Here is a 17113-nt window from a genome sequence, read left to right as displayed (position 1 = left end):
AGGCTGCAGGCCTGTCCAAGCTTTGGATGCCTGGGTCCCAGTTCAAGTTTTGCTTTTGTTAAGCCACAGTGAGGCTCTGCAATACTTGAGAAGGGAACTTGGAGAGGTCAGGCATATTTTCCAAGCTACAGAGTGGGAATGTGGCATGCCCCCAGATATGCCTCTGGGTCACCAGCTACAGGACAGATAGGCTGTGAGCACTCGTGACACATCCTTCCTTTGGTCTGGAGACCCCTTTATTGGGGACCACAGCAGGAGCACCAGGTATCCACTGACCAGAGAAACTTCTCTGGAGGTACATGTACTGTTTCTGTTATCACGGTATATTGTCAAGTACTTTCCCATGAGACATGGCTGCATGGGTCTAGGATTCTCACATTCCTGGCCCCAAATACAAAGTGGAGATTCTGAATTTGCAGCGTAACACTTGGGAGACAGCATAGGTGACTGTGGAAGGAACCGAGTTCTCCCTGCAGCTCTCATTATCTCTCTGAAAACTTCAGTACCCAGCTCACAGTGAATGGCTGAATTCTCTAGCAGCTGTTTGTAACGTGATTTGAATGGTTCTGGCCTTTTTCCTCCTTTGAGTCAGTGTGGGTATTGAGATAATGATCTGTCACTAGGACTGGGATACGGCTCTACTCACCACCTTTTCTTTCTTTCTTTCATTCTTTCTTTCTTTCTTTCTTTCTTTCTTCCTTTCTTTCTTTTTTCTTTTTTTTCTTTTTCTTTTTTTCCCCCAGCATCTCCTGGGAAATCCCTTACACTGTCCTGCTGACTGATTCCTCTCAGGACTATATACTGAGGCAAATGGTTCAGATATCTCAGTGTCCACAGGTTCTGCATCCTCTGACTCAATCAATTAGCAGATTATTACATGGCAGTTGTTTTTCTAAAAAATATGGAGATGCCATACGGATGTGCAAGAAAGTTCTATGTAAATGCTTTCCTATTTTATCTATGGGACCTGAGTATTCATGAATTAGGAGAGTCCAAGAACCACTTCCTGAAAGACAGAGAGGAAAGACCTCACAAACATTCCTAAAGTCCCTGCCCAAGATGCAGTCCTAGGTGGAGGGGACATCTGACTGGAAGTACAAAGTAATGTTAGTTAGGCCTCAGCACTTGAAGTTGGGGAGAATCCTCTTCCAATTGGGAGAGCTGGAAGGGTAAGACAAAGGCATAGGTCTTACTTCCTCCTTGACTAGCAATGTCACTCTAGCAATGACAGAAAACCCAGGGCCTAGTGCTGGCTCCTGTGGTCCTGGTCTCTGCAGTCAGAATCTTCCCTCTCATTCAGAATTATTCCTGCTTACCTTCAATGAGTCCCAGGTTCCAAGGGAAGGCTTCATTTGAGTGTCCTGTTGGGGACTGGACGTCCAATTTCAGTATCTGGGCTGCCAAGAGTCATGCCAAGCCTTATGTACTATGTGGTCAGGTCTTGTGCTTGGCAGGAAATAGGCACTGACATTGCATCCTTGGTAGGATGGGAACTAAGGATCCAGACTGACAATGTGTATCCAACACTGTCTCCTGGGCTGATGCTACGCCCCTCTGTTATTCTGTCAGTTAGGCTTGTTCCATCCTTCTCAGATTTCTTCCCAATGCCTGGGACCTGCCAGAATGTGTTGGTACTAAGTAGAATGTTCCAGAAACTTGCAGCTTGTTGGCAGTTGTAAGGACAGTTTTAGGTATAGCAGAGGGTGACCAACAACATTGTTCCTCATCCTTCTTCTCACAGGTGTTTGGGCCCCAGCCCACCAAGTTCAGCTTGTCTGAGGGTAGCAGACCTGTGGCCTGTGTCATTGTTCCCACTACTATGTCTTGGCAGGAGGGTGGGAAGTGTTTGAGAAAGGGGCTGTAGCTGTTCTATGCTCCTGAAGACTACCCTAGGCATCCCGTCTGTCAGGACCCAGCCTGGGCCCCACTCTACTGAGCGCCAAGCTGCTATGTCCTCATCAGATGGCATGGGGATTTGGCTCAGGGCTGGCCACATCTCCATGAGCCCCTGGGACATACTCCCCGCCTGCCCACTGGAGCGGGCACAAAGGGCAATTGTGCCAACAAATGCCCAGTGCCCCTGCAGCTCTGCTTCAGGGGTAGGATCATTGTCTCAATGCAAATAGGGGCTTTCTGCTAATGCTAATGGGCAGGTTGGGCGTGAGCAGAGGCGGCAGGGATGCAGCCCTGTGCCTGCCCAGGAGAAGCATCACTCGATGTTTTCTGAATACGGGGCAGCAGTGTCCCTGCCGTCCATTCAGCCTGCTTAGTGTTATGAAGTCCGCAGTGATGTCTGTGGCATGTTAATGAGGTACACGAGCGGAGAAAGCAGCACTGCTTGTGGAATGCTCCCACACCGCGCTGTCTCTTTCTATTAATGAGATAAGTCAGCCTAGACCAGAGCCACCCGATTTTGGAGATTGAGCTACTGGTCTGGCCCCTCTAAGGACCTAGGACATCCCCTACCCCACGGGTTACCTGATATACCCAAGTCTCCTTATCTAAGAGGCTCTTAGGAATCTTGGACACTCTGGCAAGGAGACGGGGTGCTAATCCCAGTGGGGGAGGGATATCACTGGGAAAGCCCCAGAGTGTCTGCTCCCACGAGGCAGAGCCCAAGCAGTCACACTGACTTTTAGTGCTAGGCCAAACCAAGACTTGAACCTCATCTGTGTGTGAGAACTAGGAAGCCATAATTTTGTCCTAGCATAGGACACATACCTGTTCATGGTGTGCAAAAATTCACATGCACACAGTCCTTTCAGTGTATGCTGAAAGTAGAAATGGGCTGCAGTGCTATTCCCAACCAAAATGATTGGACAGAGACCCAGAATCATTCAGGGACCTCCCAAGGATACACATATATCCTAAGAAAACTCTTCTAGGCTCCCCTATGAGATATGTGCAGGTATAGTGGACTTGCAGTGGTGGATGCAGGTAAGGGAAAGGGTCTCTTCCCAGTCTACCCTGCAGTGAAAATGGGGGTGTGCCCCTTAAAAAGATGCACTGTGAAAAGCAGGCAGGAGTCTGCTCCTCCCCCAGAAGGCCCACCACTCTTACAAGGATCTTGAGCTTTCAGTGGAGACAGGAGTAATGCCAACAGCTTAGAGAGGACACAGGGAACTGTCTAGGTCTGAGAGGCATTGCCTCTCACTCTGGAGGACTCAAGCCACATGCCATCCAACTTACTAGCATTCAAAAGAGATTGATATCCAGGTCCAAGGAGAAGAAGGTGCAGAGTGAGGCCCAGGGCCCTAGATAATGGGCAGCCCAACATTGGTGACCTGACTACTACTGCCCATAGGAATCCTGAGGACTCACTTGTGGCCTTAGTGGACATCTAACATACTGGCAGCCATGGAGTGAGTCTATTTATACAGAGATCCTGCTGTAGGTGGGGCTTGATTGTTCCCACAAATGTAGTAGGTCTGCCAATGTGTGTCAAGCAGTAGCTCTGACTCTCAGGAATTCACAAAGCTGTCAGTGACAGAGGTATTTTCTGGGTGCACTCCTCTACTCCATTCTGGGTGCCTGCCTGTGTGTGAGTTTCTATGGCTCCCATAGAATCACATTTTAAATGATTTTATGATCTCTATATTTCTGTATCATGTGGACCCATCTTTTGAGCCTCAGGAGACCTGGGTGTGTTCTAGGTGCTGTCACCCTGCCTGCCCCACAATACACACCTCTAGGCTGCTGTCGGCCAGTGTTTTGGTTTTGCCGTTTCAAACAATCCTCTGCATTACTTGTTCACATTACTGCTGGTGTGATCCACTGAGGCTTGCTCACAGATTTAACTAGACTTCTTTCTTCTGGGAGTCTAGGCTTCCCCCCGGGGTGGGGGGTTGGTCTTAGTGAGCATTCAGCTGCAGCTGGGTTATATCTTTTTATTATTTCTTGTTCCTGGATGATGGTTCAGTTGGGAAGAAAGTTGCATACAGACACCTCTTTGTACATGACCTTTTCACCCCTGATGACTGAAAATTTTGAGTTTAGTGTTATATAAATATGATGTATCAAAGTGGTGGATCATTTTTTTTCAATCATGGGGTGTGGTACTGACTCTTGAATCTGAGGGTGTATATCTTGCATCAAGAGAGCAAAGTGGCTCTCATATCTACTGGAAACTGTTGTGTACATGTGTATATGTGTGAGGGCCAGTGGACAACTTTGGGTATCATTCTCAGAAACACCATCTCCTTCTCAGAGATGGAGTCTCTCATTAATGAGCTCTAGTTTATTAATCAGGCTAGACTGGCTGGTCGGTGAGCCCCAGGAATCCTCCTATCTCTGCCTCCACACTGCTGGGATTGCAAGCACATGTCATCATATCATACAGTTTTGTGTGTGTTCTGGGAATCAAACCAAGGTCCTCATGCTTGTGAACCAAACACTTTCAGACTGAGCTATCTTCCAAGTCCCCTTTTTAAATCTTCTACTGGACCATCTCACCTTGTCCTTGGCTGCCTCATGTCTTTCTTAGGCTATTCATACTATGTTTGTACTTGCTGCCGTTCCTAACTGCAGGCATGTCTTATCCACTGCCTTACCCATCCAATGAAATAGTCATTTTAGTTATTGTGTATTTTCTCATTTCTGTATATTCTCATGTGGACCTTTAAATCAGCCTTGGTTTTAGCACCTAACACCTCTCTTATATTTCATATTACAACTTTTCATTTTGAAGTCACATGAACATGTTTATTTTTTCAGCCTCTATTGATAAATTCAACATCTGCAGAACTTGGAGTCTAATTTCATGTAGTATAGACTCTTGTTCATATGTCTATGAGGTTTCTGGGGGAGAGTACATCACTCTAGAGGTGTTATATCTTCTCTCATATAGGATAGCTCAGGAAAGCCATGCAGGATCTTTGGGGCCTCAGCTTTGGGCTAGATTTTCTAGAGAGTTCATGTACTGGGAGTGGAGTCTCATCTCTTGGAGAGCAGGTCTCTGTCATGCAGGTCAAGCAGGGTCCTTTGGTTTTATACATCAGGAAAAATAGACCAAGACCAGTGAATTTCCTTCATTCCCCTACCTACCAATGCGTGGGCTTATTTATTTGCTTTGTTTTTGTATGTTTCCCTTGAGTCTTCTCTTTTGATAATAGGTCTCTATACGGCCTAGTTTTATCCTGGGGAGGAGTCCCAGTTACCACTTCTTGCCTTATGAAGATTCCAGATTCACTTTCTTTCTTTAGGGGCCATCAGAGTCCACACGTGGCTACTCAGGTAGGCTGAGTCCCAGGCCACCTGGTTCAGGCTGAATGTGTTCTGCCCTGCTGCACCTGCACTATTGTCAATTCTCAGACTGACTCCAGAGCCACTTTTACAGAGGAGCCCAGAGGTATGTGCAAGGCAGGCATTCTGTTTCCACAAACTTGTCTAGGGACTTCTTGCAGGGAGCAGATTTTAGGTCTGCTTGCTCTTAACACAGATGCTTTCTCTTTGTGTCAGAAAAAGCTCTCTCCACAGAGACCAGAGCTCATCTGCTACAGATTTAGAAACCTACTTCTCAATACTTTGGGCTGTTTTGACTGTGGGAAGGTCATGGAATCTGTAACAGGCACCCAGGTTACTATGAAGCAGGTGGTTTATAGATTAGCCTTGGGAAACTCCCAGTGTGCGGTCAGTGCCAGTTGCAGAGCAGTTCTTCTGAGACTTCTCAGTCTTCCCACTTTGCTGCAACAGAGCCACCAGGGTGGAAGGGCAAGGCCTGATGTAGGACAATCATAGGCTTATAGCACCTCTGCCACATGCACCTGTGTTCTGGGCCTCAGGTGCGATAGTAGCCCAGGACTTTGGCTGGACTTGATCAAAACTTCTAATGACCCTCCCAGTTGTCACAAATGACTCGCAGCAGCCTCCATATCCTGAGGAAGTTGATCAGGACTTTGGGGTAGAGAACCTACCTCACTGATGGGATGTAGGCTATAGTGGGGCCAGTAGGAAGGCTGATCATAGTTTCTTAGGTATATTTTGAGCCTGGATCAGAACCTTATCAGCACTGCATCTGGCTTCTCATTTCTATTCCCAGTGTCCTGATGACTCCCCTTCTCTTTGGTACTGCCACTGATAACACAACCCTATCATCTTGCATTTTTATCTCCTGTTTGTCACCTCAAGTCTAGTCTTCATGATGGATGAATAGATGAATCAGTGGGTCCACCTTGGATGGAATTGTGGACTGGTAATGGCTGTTATATACCTAGAAGGGTCGTGTGACTTTTAAGAGCCTGGTTTCCCCTCATCTTTCCAGCAATGCCTTACTTAGCCATTTCTGTCTTGTCCCATAGCTGGACTTTCCCACCTGGAACATCTGCCTAATCATCTTCACACTGCAGCCTGTATATTTAAGAAAATATATCTACTTTGAAGTTTCAAGAGATATATTTTTCTGCTCATATTCACTGTGAAACATGAATACAGAGAAGATGATAAAGAAAAAAAAACAGCTTCTGTCTTATTGCTTCTAGGTTTTGGACAACTGTCCTCTCCCTGGCTACACCCCAGCTTTGATGACTGTCATCCCTGGGTTGGGTCCACATTGAATGCTCAGTTTTAATCCTGCTTTTATCTACTTACTGTGACATGAGCATTAATGCCTGTCATTTTAAATTCTTTTGAAACTGGTTTGTGTTGTTTCTAGGCAAATATTTATGCCAATAATTTTTCTGGTGTTCACCTGCTACACAGAATGTGAAAGCTAGCTTGACTCTGAAAGTGCCCTACAAGCTTTAAACTTTTTATTTTGTTGAAATTGGGTTCATCACTTTACTCTTCTGAACAGTGATGCTTCTGGCATTTAAACTTATTCTCCGAAAGAGGAAATACAGTACCAGATTTGTGACTACTTAGAAAAATAATGATAAAAATGTTCCACATCAGACCCTATGGTGTATGTATAAGGTATGCATCTATAACTAGTGTTATATATTTTAATACCTCTATTGCTAAAGATGCTGTAGTTAGACATAAAAGTCAACCTAAATGCAGATCCAAACAATACTTTCAATCAAGTTTACTTAACTAATCCTGGTAGAACGTTCCTCCCAACAACAGCAGAATAAACATGGCTAAAAGCTACACAGAGCACATGCCAAGACAGACCATATTCTGAGATGTAAAAAAAACTTCACAAAGTTAAAATTATCCAAATCATATGTCCTTTGACTACAATAGAATTAAATTAAAAATCAATTAAAAAGATGGCAAATTCTGAAATATATGGAAAGCAAAGAACGTGTCTCTATATAACACAGGGAGAGAGAAGAAATCTAAGGGAAAAATGCAGAATGTTTTGAATCAATTGAAAGTGAAAACACAAAATGCAGCAGTTTATAGGCACCGCTAAAGCAATTCTTGGGAAGACCATATAGAACCATGCAAGCACTTCAGAGAAGGCCTCACACTGGGACCTATAAAACTGCTGAGTAAACCAAAATAAGTAGACACAAGGAAATAAGGATTTGCGGAGGAAAGTAGAAAAATAAAAACAGGAAATAATGAAACTCATGTTGATTTTTAAGGCCAGGAAAAAAAATCAATAAGTGACTAACCAGCTAGACTAAAAGAGAAAGAGTGATGTCGTAACTTGTCAGTGTCAGAAATGAGATGCTGAGCTTTGTGCAAGTGACAGGATGTAAAACCACAAGACTATCCTTCACAACTCTTTGTTACTAAAGTCCAAAACTTAGATGAAATGGCAGATTTCTTGGGAAAGGTAAAATGCAGGCAGATGTAAACCAAGTATCATCTGCTAATGCCAATGAAATAAAAGAGTACTCCAGAACCATGTTGTTTTCCTGATGAATCCTGGCATATGTTTAAGAAGAGCAAAATCTAGTTTCTTTTTTTAAAAAAATGAAATAAAGGGATCTTTTTAAGTTCTGAGACTAGCACTATCCTGATATGAAACCTAGCCAAAAATATTACAAAAAGGAAACTGTAGATAAATATCACTTGTGAACACCAAGTCAAACATTTTAAGCAAAATGATCAATTAGGGGTCAGGAACACAAAGTTTTAATTTTTAAATTAGTAAAATGAACCCTATTAGTAAGTGACAACAGAAAGATATAGCTATCTCAGAAGATGCTAGAAAAGTATTTGGAAAAACTTGGCAATGACTGATTACAAAGTATCTAATAGAAAATAGAGCTTCCTCTGGCTGAAACAGGTTATTGACAAAAAACCTGCAGTTAGTTACTGCATATTCAGTAAACAACTTTTTCCTCATATGTCAGGAGTATAAACATCTGATCTTAACACTTTTATTCAACATTAAGTTGGAGATGCTTGCCTGTAGAATAAGGTAAGAAATAACAAATTGGAAAAGAAGTGAAACGGATAGAATTTGTAGATTTCCTGGTTGTCTGTAGAAAATCTAATGTGTCAGATTGGCCATTTGAATATGCAGATTCAGTTCAATTTCACAAACTAGCTTTGCAAAAAGCAATTCTACTTCTAAATTCTAGCTGCAAATAAACTAGAGTTAAAAACTTTTAAATGCTACTCTGAGTAGCATTAAAAATGTGAAACTATGCTAATGAAACTAAGAAAAATGAGTGTAGATACATATCAGGTTCTCAAACTACAGGGTTCAGTATTGATTTATAAATTCAGTATAAAACCAGTCAAAGACCAGCATGCAGATAGCCAGAATAGCCAAAGCAACTTTGAACATGAACAAGATTGAAAGGTTAACTAGATGTATAGTGTCAGCATAGAGAAGCAAATAAATCAATGAGACAGAATTACTGACAACTAATTTCTAAACCACATGTGAAGGTTATGGGATTTTTGTGGTGGGGGGACAAATGGAAACACTGAATATACATTTCAAACATTTTTATTCTCATCTTCCACAAAATTTAAGTCAAAATGGTCATAGAACTGAATTCAAAGGCTAAAACTTACAGGACACACAATATAGTTAAGGATAGCTTTGACACATCAAAAGCATGTAATTGGAAAAAATTGGTCAGACTTCCCAAGCATGCATTTTTGAAAGACAGATATTGAAAGAAAATGTTTTGTGTGTTCTGTGTTGTGCATTGCATGTAAGAGTGCAATTGTGCATATCTGTTAATACGCATGCAGAGAACAAATAATTAGTATCTTTTCCAATGGCTCTCTTCCTTCTTTCCCTGAAGCAGTCTCTCACTGAATTGGTAGTTCAGTATTTCAGCCAGACTGGCAGGTCAGCAAGCTCCCAGGATCTGCCTGTCTCTGCCCACCCCACCGGCAATGCTAGGATTATACATATGTGCAGCCATGACAGGTTTAGGGCTTTTTAAAATGTGGGTGCTGGGGATTTGAATGCCTGTCTTCATGTTTGCATATCAACACAGTTACCCATTGAGCCATTGCCCCAACCCTGAAAATATTTTAAAATCATATACCTGATAAAGTATTTTTATTCAAAAAATAAAAATTCTCAGAATAAAAATATTTTCATTGAAAATTTCATATAATATGTGATAGACACTTTAAACTAAAAATAAGAAAAAACACATTACAAAAATGGGTAAACTGTTTACACCAATACTTCATAGAAAGGAAGACAATGAGACAATGCCCAACATCATTAGTTATTGAAGAAGTACACACAGATAGACACTACTTCATAACTACTAATTGCCTAAAATTAAGGAGACTGACCAGGTGTTAGTGAGGACATTAAGGAACTTAACCATCATCTGTCATGGTCACAGTGTACTCCTCAGTGGTTCAGGAACTCTGCAAAAACAGTTCAGTGGTTTCTTTTCTTTCTTTTTCTGTCTCTAGCGCTCTCTCTCTCTCTCTCTCTCTCTCTCTCTCTCTCTTTTCCATTTGGAAACATTCCAAGTGCAGTCAACATTTGAATAGAGTTTTTTCAAAGTTGTGCTGTATCTATACAATGGAATACTACTCAGAAGTACAAAGGAATAAACTACTGATACACCTAACATGGATGAATCACCAAGTAATTACAGTGAGTGAAAGAAGCCAGACAAAGAGTTCATACTGTCGTCTTCTGTTACCACAGCACTCTAGAAAATGAAGTCTAACCTAGAGTGACAGAAAGGTCAATAATTACCGAGGGGTGGAGCAGTGGTAGGGGAAGTCCAAAAGGGCAAGAGGAAGCTTCTGGGAGCACTGGATATGCTCATTACCTTAATTGTGGAAGCGATTTCAACACATGTCAAAAGTTACCAAATCCTACAATTTAAACACGTGCCATTTATTATATGCCAGCTGTACCTCAGCAAAACTGCTAATAGAATATATAAAATTTGCACAGCAGAAAATACGAAAAATAAGTTTTAAGTGGTAACCTGGGGAAACAGTTTCCACCCATATTGTAGGCACAGAGTGAATGATTTTCATTCAGTTTTTTTCAAAGCTCTTTACATTGAGAAAATGGGAGAATTAAAAAAAGAAAATGTTATTGATTCCAGTGTAAAAAGATGATGGTGTGGCTCACATATGAGAGAGTGTAAATACAAGCAAGGGTTATATCCTTGATTATTAAGTAAAAGACTGGTAATTCGCAGTGGATGAGTATATGCGGAAACTTAGCCTTAGTTATTGATGTTGGAAGGAAAAATGGATGGAATCTCAGTGAATATCAAATTAAAACTGGGAAATTTTTAACTCTTGTATAAATTTATACATTTGCAAAGTGTTTTTGTCTGGTGACATTGATATCTTTGATTGCAAAGTAGCAAAACACTGCAAATTGCTAATATCCACATCTATGAAGATCTGCCTATTTGATGGAGATCCATCAATCAGTTATTAAAGCTATAAGGATAGCTTTTCAGCAGTATGAGGGACAGCCCTGATATCTGATCCTACAAGTAATAGAATCTCTGGCTCAGCAGAGTATGACAGGTTCCAAGGCATGGTGGTTAGAAATCTGTTCTGTGTTCTAAAACAGTTTGAAAACATTAGAGCTACTGTCTCTTTAAAGGTTAAATAGTGGCCGTCAATAAGGCTCAGTGAGTTAGTTAAGATACCTGCTGCCAAACCTGATGACCTGAATTTGATCACTGGGATCTACATGTTGGGAAGAAAGAACCAATCCCTACAAGTTCTCTTTTGGCCTCCATACATGCTGTGAGGTGCACCCACCACCACCACTACCACATTACATGCACGTGTTTACACACACACATACACACACACAAGTGTAAAAAAATTTAATGTACCATCTGGACCTAATACAAAATCTTAACCTTTTTAAGTCTTTTCTGTGGTAATCTAAATTAGTTTAGTGCATGCTTTAAGGGATAATTTATTCATTGCTATGTAATTTCCTGAAGCATTTCAACTGTGATGCCACTTGGTAGCAACTAATTTTCTTTCAGTAGTTTATGCTCTTTCTATAAATTTTTCTTGCCTGTACTTTTATAGTTTTGCTTTTTTCTTAGTCAAGTTCATGAGAGATTTATCTATTCTGTTAATTATTAAAATGTTTATTCTCTTATCAGAAAACTACCTTTGTCTATATTTGTTTTCTTCTTAGTCATTTTGGGGTATGATATCTATTAATTCCATCTTCCTAATTATCTTTAATTTATGTATTTTCTTTTTAAACTTAATTAAAAATAATATTTAGTTCACTTATTTAAAGTCCTTTTACCAAGAGGCATTTTAAAAGCTATAAATTTTCCTCTGATCACAGCTATAGCTGTGATATGTAGGGCATAGTATGAAATATGGTCCATTTTATTCTCCCCTTTTTATAATTTTTGTGTTATGTTTTTCTCTTTAATCTAGAGTTCTTTTAAATGTTTGCTTAATTTTAAAGCAATAAATTTTTATAACTGTTATTTATTTCTGGTTTAATAGGCTTACAGTGAAAAGATGCAGTGTGTGAAAGCACCAGTTTTCTTAAAAGAGCTCCTTTGCAACATCAAAGTCTAAAAATCAGAGCATTATTTTTGTAATTTGTAACTTGGGATGTGACCTGTTCCACATACCTACGTAAAAAGAGTCCTTTATTTTTGGGTACAGATTTGCATGCATACACAGATAAAATACATGAAGATGGATTATACATCCATCCATATAGATTTACTTATTTATTTAATCAGTCAGGTCTATTTTGCCCTATATCCATCCCACCACAACTTAATACATCTAAGTATTTTGAAATATTGAAATTAAATTATTCCTTTGCAGTTGTGCTCTTTAAAGAGAGACAAATTCATAGTGCTCAGAGTACTTACAGCCATGCTCCTTGAGGTCACAGCCCTGTCCCACCATTTATTGTTGTGGTCCTGGTCCAGCTACTGCCTTTTCATGACTCTCTAATACATCAGTGAAATGAAGATTCTGTGGGACCAACAAGATGGCTCCCTAGGTAAAGGCACTTGCTGCCAAGTCCAATGACCTGACATCTATTCCCTGTATTCATATGTTAGAAGGAGAAAACTGGTTACCATAAGTTGTTCTCTAATCTACACACGCGTGCAGCGCACACACACAGAGACACATATGTGTGCATACATACGTATGTGTGCAGAGACATGTATAAATTAAAATGTAATTTTAAAAATGTTAGGAAAAACTCCTACTGCCTAACTGCCTACTGCAAGGATTGCTGTAGTGAAAAACTAGGATGATGTAGATTGCTACCCAGCATACAATGAAGACTCTGGTGTCTGTCTCCTCTAATTTGACCCCGTGTTCTATCAACACCAGACCTGTTCTCTCTGATCAGACAGCTTTGTGCTCTACCTTCTTCCATTGTAGTCCTCATGCCACAAATCTTGGGGGTGGGGATTCTTTTTCTTAAACTTCCTTAAAATTAGCCAGGTGGTGATGGTGTATACCTTTAATCCCAGCACTTGGAAGGCAGGGGTAGGCAGATCTCTGTGAGTTCAAGGCCAGCCTGGTCTACAAGAGTTGGTCCCAGGATAAGCTCCAAAGCTAAAGAGAAACCCTGTCTTGAAAAAAACAAAACAAAAACTCCCTTAAAATTATATAATAGTTGAGTATAATGTACATATATGATCTTTATGTTTGCTAGGTTCTCCTGTTACCTACTCTGATAAACAATAATTTTATTCTCTAACATTTTTCCTGATGCTCATATAATACACAATGAAATCAAACATACATGTCATGATGGAGCCTTATTGTTGTTTTTGAACAAATGGGGGCCACATTATGCATGATTTTCTGCACCTTCTTATATAGTCATACCACTACAGCTTCCTCTGCACTTGCAGGAACAATTCTATTTATCTCTCATTTCTATTCCAATCTAAGATTATATTGTCTACTTCATTCCTCTTAGTATACCTAATCCACGATGTTCTTAGTTGCTTGAAATATACTTTGCTTGAGGTTCAAGCTAATTTTCTAAAAAGTCTTTCTTAAACTTACTTCCAAATGTACAGGTTTTTATTTCTAAGCAGTGAACTTCCAGAATGTATTGGTTTTCTGGGGTTGTCAAAAACAAATGCTGAACTGACAGGCTTCTCACAAAACAGGAGGGCACAAGACTGAGAAATTAGAGTACCAGTGGGTTGTTTCTCTCTTAAAACCTTTCTTTAACTTGCACATGGTCTCTATATCCCTATGTCTTCACATAGTCTTGTCTACACAGTCACACTTTGGGACTCTCTGTGTGTCATAATTTCCCCTTGTTTATAGACACACCAGTAAAAATTGACTCAATTTAACTGTCTGTTTAAAGGTCTGATCTCCTGTTACACTCTGAAATATTAGAAATGGGGGCTTCGATTTGGGAAACTGGTGGGGATGGAGCTCAACCCCAAACATAGGCATGGGTTCACTGTTAAATTGCATGCATGTTGCCAGGTTGCTTTCCTCAAATGCTGTCTGACCTCACATTTCCACAAGCAGGGTTCCCCTTTCCCGGCATCCCTGCCAGCCATTATTGGCAGAGCAATTTTCCATCTTGTTAGCCAAGTGGGGCAGGGATACTCCACTGCGGAACCATTGACATTTGGCAGGAGATAACTCTTTGTCAACAGAATGTCCCGTGTACTGTAGGATGTTTAGCAGAGTTCCTAGTCTCTGCCAGGATGCCAACGTAGCATACCCTCAGTTACAACAACCAAAAATAAAGTAACCCACAATTCTCTACATATTATCAAATTTACCCCCCTCAGATAGGGCAAAATTGGTTTCAGTCTGAACCACTGGAATACTGTGATATCTCATAGCTGATTCTTGAAACATAACAAAACTGTTTTACTCATAAGTAGTGATGAACTATAGAAAAATTGCAGAAATGAGGATCTTCATATCGTTCATTAATATTTGAGGTAAAACTTATTAACATTAAAACCTAATTTGCTTTTTCATTTCAATGTTTTTATATGCATACTTGTACACTATGTTCCTCTGGAAACTTGAAAAGGCATTGCACACTTTACAGTCCCTCACCCCTAGACATTTTGCTGTGTATTTCCTAAGAGTTTATTTCCTAACTGTACTAGTTTAAGGAGGATGACAACATCACATCTCCTCCCTTTGAAAGTGATATAATAGACATCAACTTCTACAATTAAACATCAATATAGCCACTGAAATAATCCAGTGCCTATGTTCCACTTTTTTTCAGTGATTACAACAAAATCCTTTGGTGCATCTCTCACCCAGTGCAGAGTTCAGTCCATGTTCCATGTTGCCCTTAGTTGTGTATCTTTAATTATCATGAACTTGCATATTTCTAGTTTCTCTTGGTCTTTACTAACATCAAAATCACCTTTTGAGGATTTTTTATATTTATGATTAGATCCGGATTGTATATTCTGGTATATTCAACAAATGATACGGTGTTTTTCTTAGGATGCCATGTCCTGAGTTAAATATTGATCTTCAATAGTAATATTGTTTTGATCACTTCATGGAGGTACTATCAGATTTTCTACTGTGTAGTCACTATTATTTACCTTGAGGCAGATAAACTTGATGTGGGTTTGCTATAATCCCTTGCAAGTATATCAGTCCTTATAAAAATGAGTATCCTGATTAAGATGCTTTCTATAACTAGACTTTATCATGGTAGCTGCAAAAATGATTTTTCATCTGTAATACCCCAGCCCAAAAGTCCTGAAAGAGAAAAACTGTGCATCTATTATTTTGTTCTCTAATATCAGTCTTGATGTATTTTATAAATGGTGTTGAAAACCTTTTCATGTGCTTATTGGTCAGCTAAGTATATTCTTTACTGATGCATGCCACAACACATACATGAAGGGCAGAGGAAAACTTCTGGGAGTTTATTCTCTTTTTCTACCATTTGGATCCTGGAGATCAGACTTGAGTCATTAGGCTCAGTAGCAAGCTCCTCTACACTATCTTGCTGTTTCCCTTTTGCACACTTCCAAAATTAAAGTTTTTAATATTTTTATTTTAAACATTCATATGCATTTGTAAAAAATAATCAAAGAGATAATCATGCACCATTTATTTAAGTTTTTCCTGGTGGTAACCAAACTGTAGTACAGTTTAAGGGGGATGGAAATACTGGTTCAGTGATGCAGAATATTTTCATTACCACAATGATTCCTGTTAGCTTTTTTTATAGCTAAATTCTCTTGCCTCCTACCATGCCTTAATCTCAGTAATTGCTATTCTGTTCTTGAGTCTATATATTTGCCTTTTTAAGATTGCTATATAAATAGAAACAAGCAAATCTTTTGGAATTTGATCACTTTTAGCACTTTTCACAACTCTCTAGAAGTTTCATCCAATTCGTTTTATTTGTCAGTTTATTAAGACTTGTTGTTGAGTAGAATTTCACAATATAGACATACCACAGTTTTAACCATTCACTCATCCATAGACAACTAGGTCATTCCTAATTTGGAGCTACAATAGATCATCCAATATTGACAGCATTTTCATTTTACCAACTCTGGTAGACATGCAGTAATTTCTTAGTGGTTAGAAATCTGCATTTTACTAATGGATAATAGTGAATGTTTTTTCACATTCTTTCATTCAGTGAATGTTTATTTAAATTTTTTGCTAATTTTCCAACTTAACTTTACTGTTAAGTTTTGAAAAGTTCTTCTCCATGTGTACTAAATGCAGCTCTAAGTCAAATATATGATTTCTCAGTGTTTTACCCCCACTGTAGCTATCTGTCTTATCCTATTAATATGATCCTTATAGGAGCTATTTTTATTTTTATTATTTGTTGTGCTTCTATGAACATAGTTGAACAAATGCTTTTGTAGTATGATTGGGCATCTCTTGGGTATATTCCCAAGAGTGAAATTGCTGGATCCTGAGGTAGGTTGACTCCCAGTTTCCTGAGAACTGCCACACTGATTTCCAAAGTAGTTGCACAAGTTTGCATTCCCACCAACAATGGATGAGTGTGTATGTATGTGTTCAGGTGTATGTGGAAATCTAAGGATGTCAGAATCTTCCTTGGTTGCTCTTCTACCTTATTCTTTGGGACAGGGTCTCCAAATCAAACCTAAAACTTGCCATTATGGCTAGTCTCAAAAGCCAGTTTTCTACAGGAATTCAATATCAGCTTCCTGAGACTAGCATTATAACAAGTTTCTTTGCCAACCTCATATTTACACGGGCTCTGGAGACCTGAACTCTGGTCTTCTTGCTTGTGTTTAACCATTAAGCCATTGGCTCACACCTGTTTGTTTTATTTTGATGAATTTCAACATAACCTTTTTGTGGAATATAGTATGAGTGCTTTGTCTGCATGTATGTCGGTGTACCATATGTGTGCCTGGTATCTGCAGAGACCAGAAGGTATCAGATTTCTGGAGCTGGAATTAGAGATATTTGTGAACCACCATATGGGTGCTGGGAATCAAATCCTTCTCATCTTGAAGAGAAGTTAGTGCTTTTAACTGCTGAGCCAGCTCTCCAGTCCCATGGAGAATACTTTTTGATACTAGTGCTGTGAAAAACTTGCTCACTTCTAGATAATGATACTCCCCCTATATTATCCATACTGGCTTTACTGAGAAATAGCTAACACACTATACAATTTATCATTTAGATAATGAAATTCAGTAGTTTTATATAGCCTGAAGTCTACTTAACCAGCATTATCCTCAGTTTTAGAATATTTTCATTTTATCACAAAGAAAATGAATGTTTTCAAATT

At 39.7% G+C, this 17113-nt stretch overlaps 1 protein-coding gene across 2 annotated transcripts in view; it reads left to right on the top strand.

Moving 5' to 3' along the window:
- The window catches only part of Kcnq1 (potassium voltage-gated channel subfamily Q member 1), a 324147-nt gene that overhangs the window by 92745 nt on the left and 214289 nt on the right, over nucleotides 1-17113 (top strand). The window lies entirely within an intron of this gene.

This window comes from Myodes glareolus, chromosome 7 (genome assembly GCF_982192425.1).
Source record: "Myodes glareolus chromosome 7, mMyoGla1.1, whole genome shotgun sequence".
Lineage (NCBI taxonomy): Eukaryota > Metazoa > Chordata > Mammalia > Rodentia > Cricetidae > Myodes > Myodes glareolus.
Note: the sequence above shows the minus strand (reverse complement) of the source record. Positions and strands in the feature narration are given on the sequence as shown.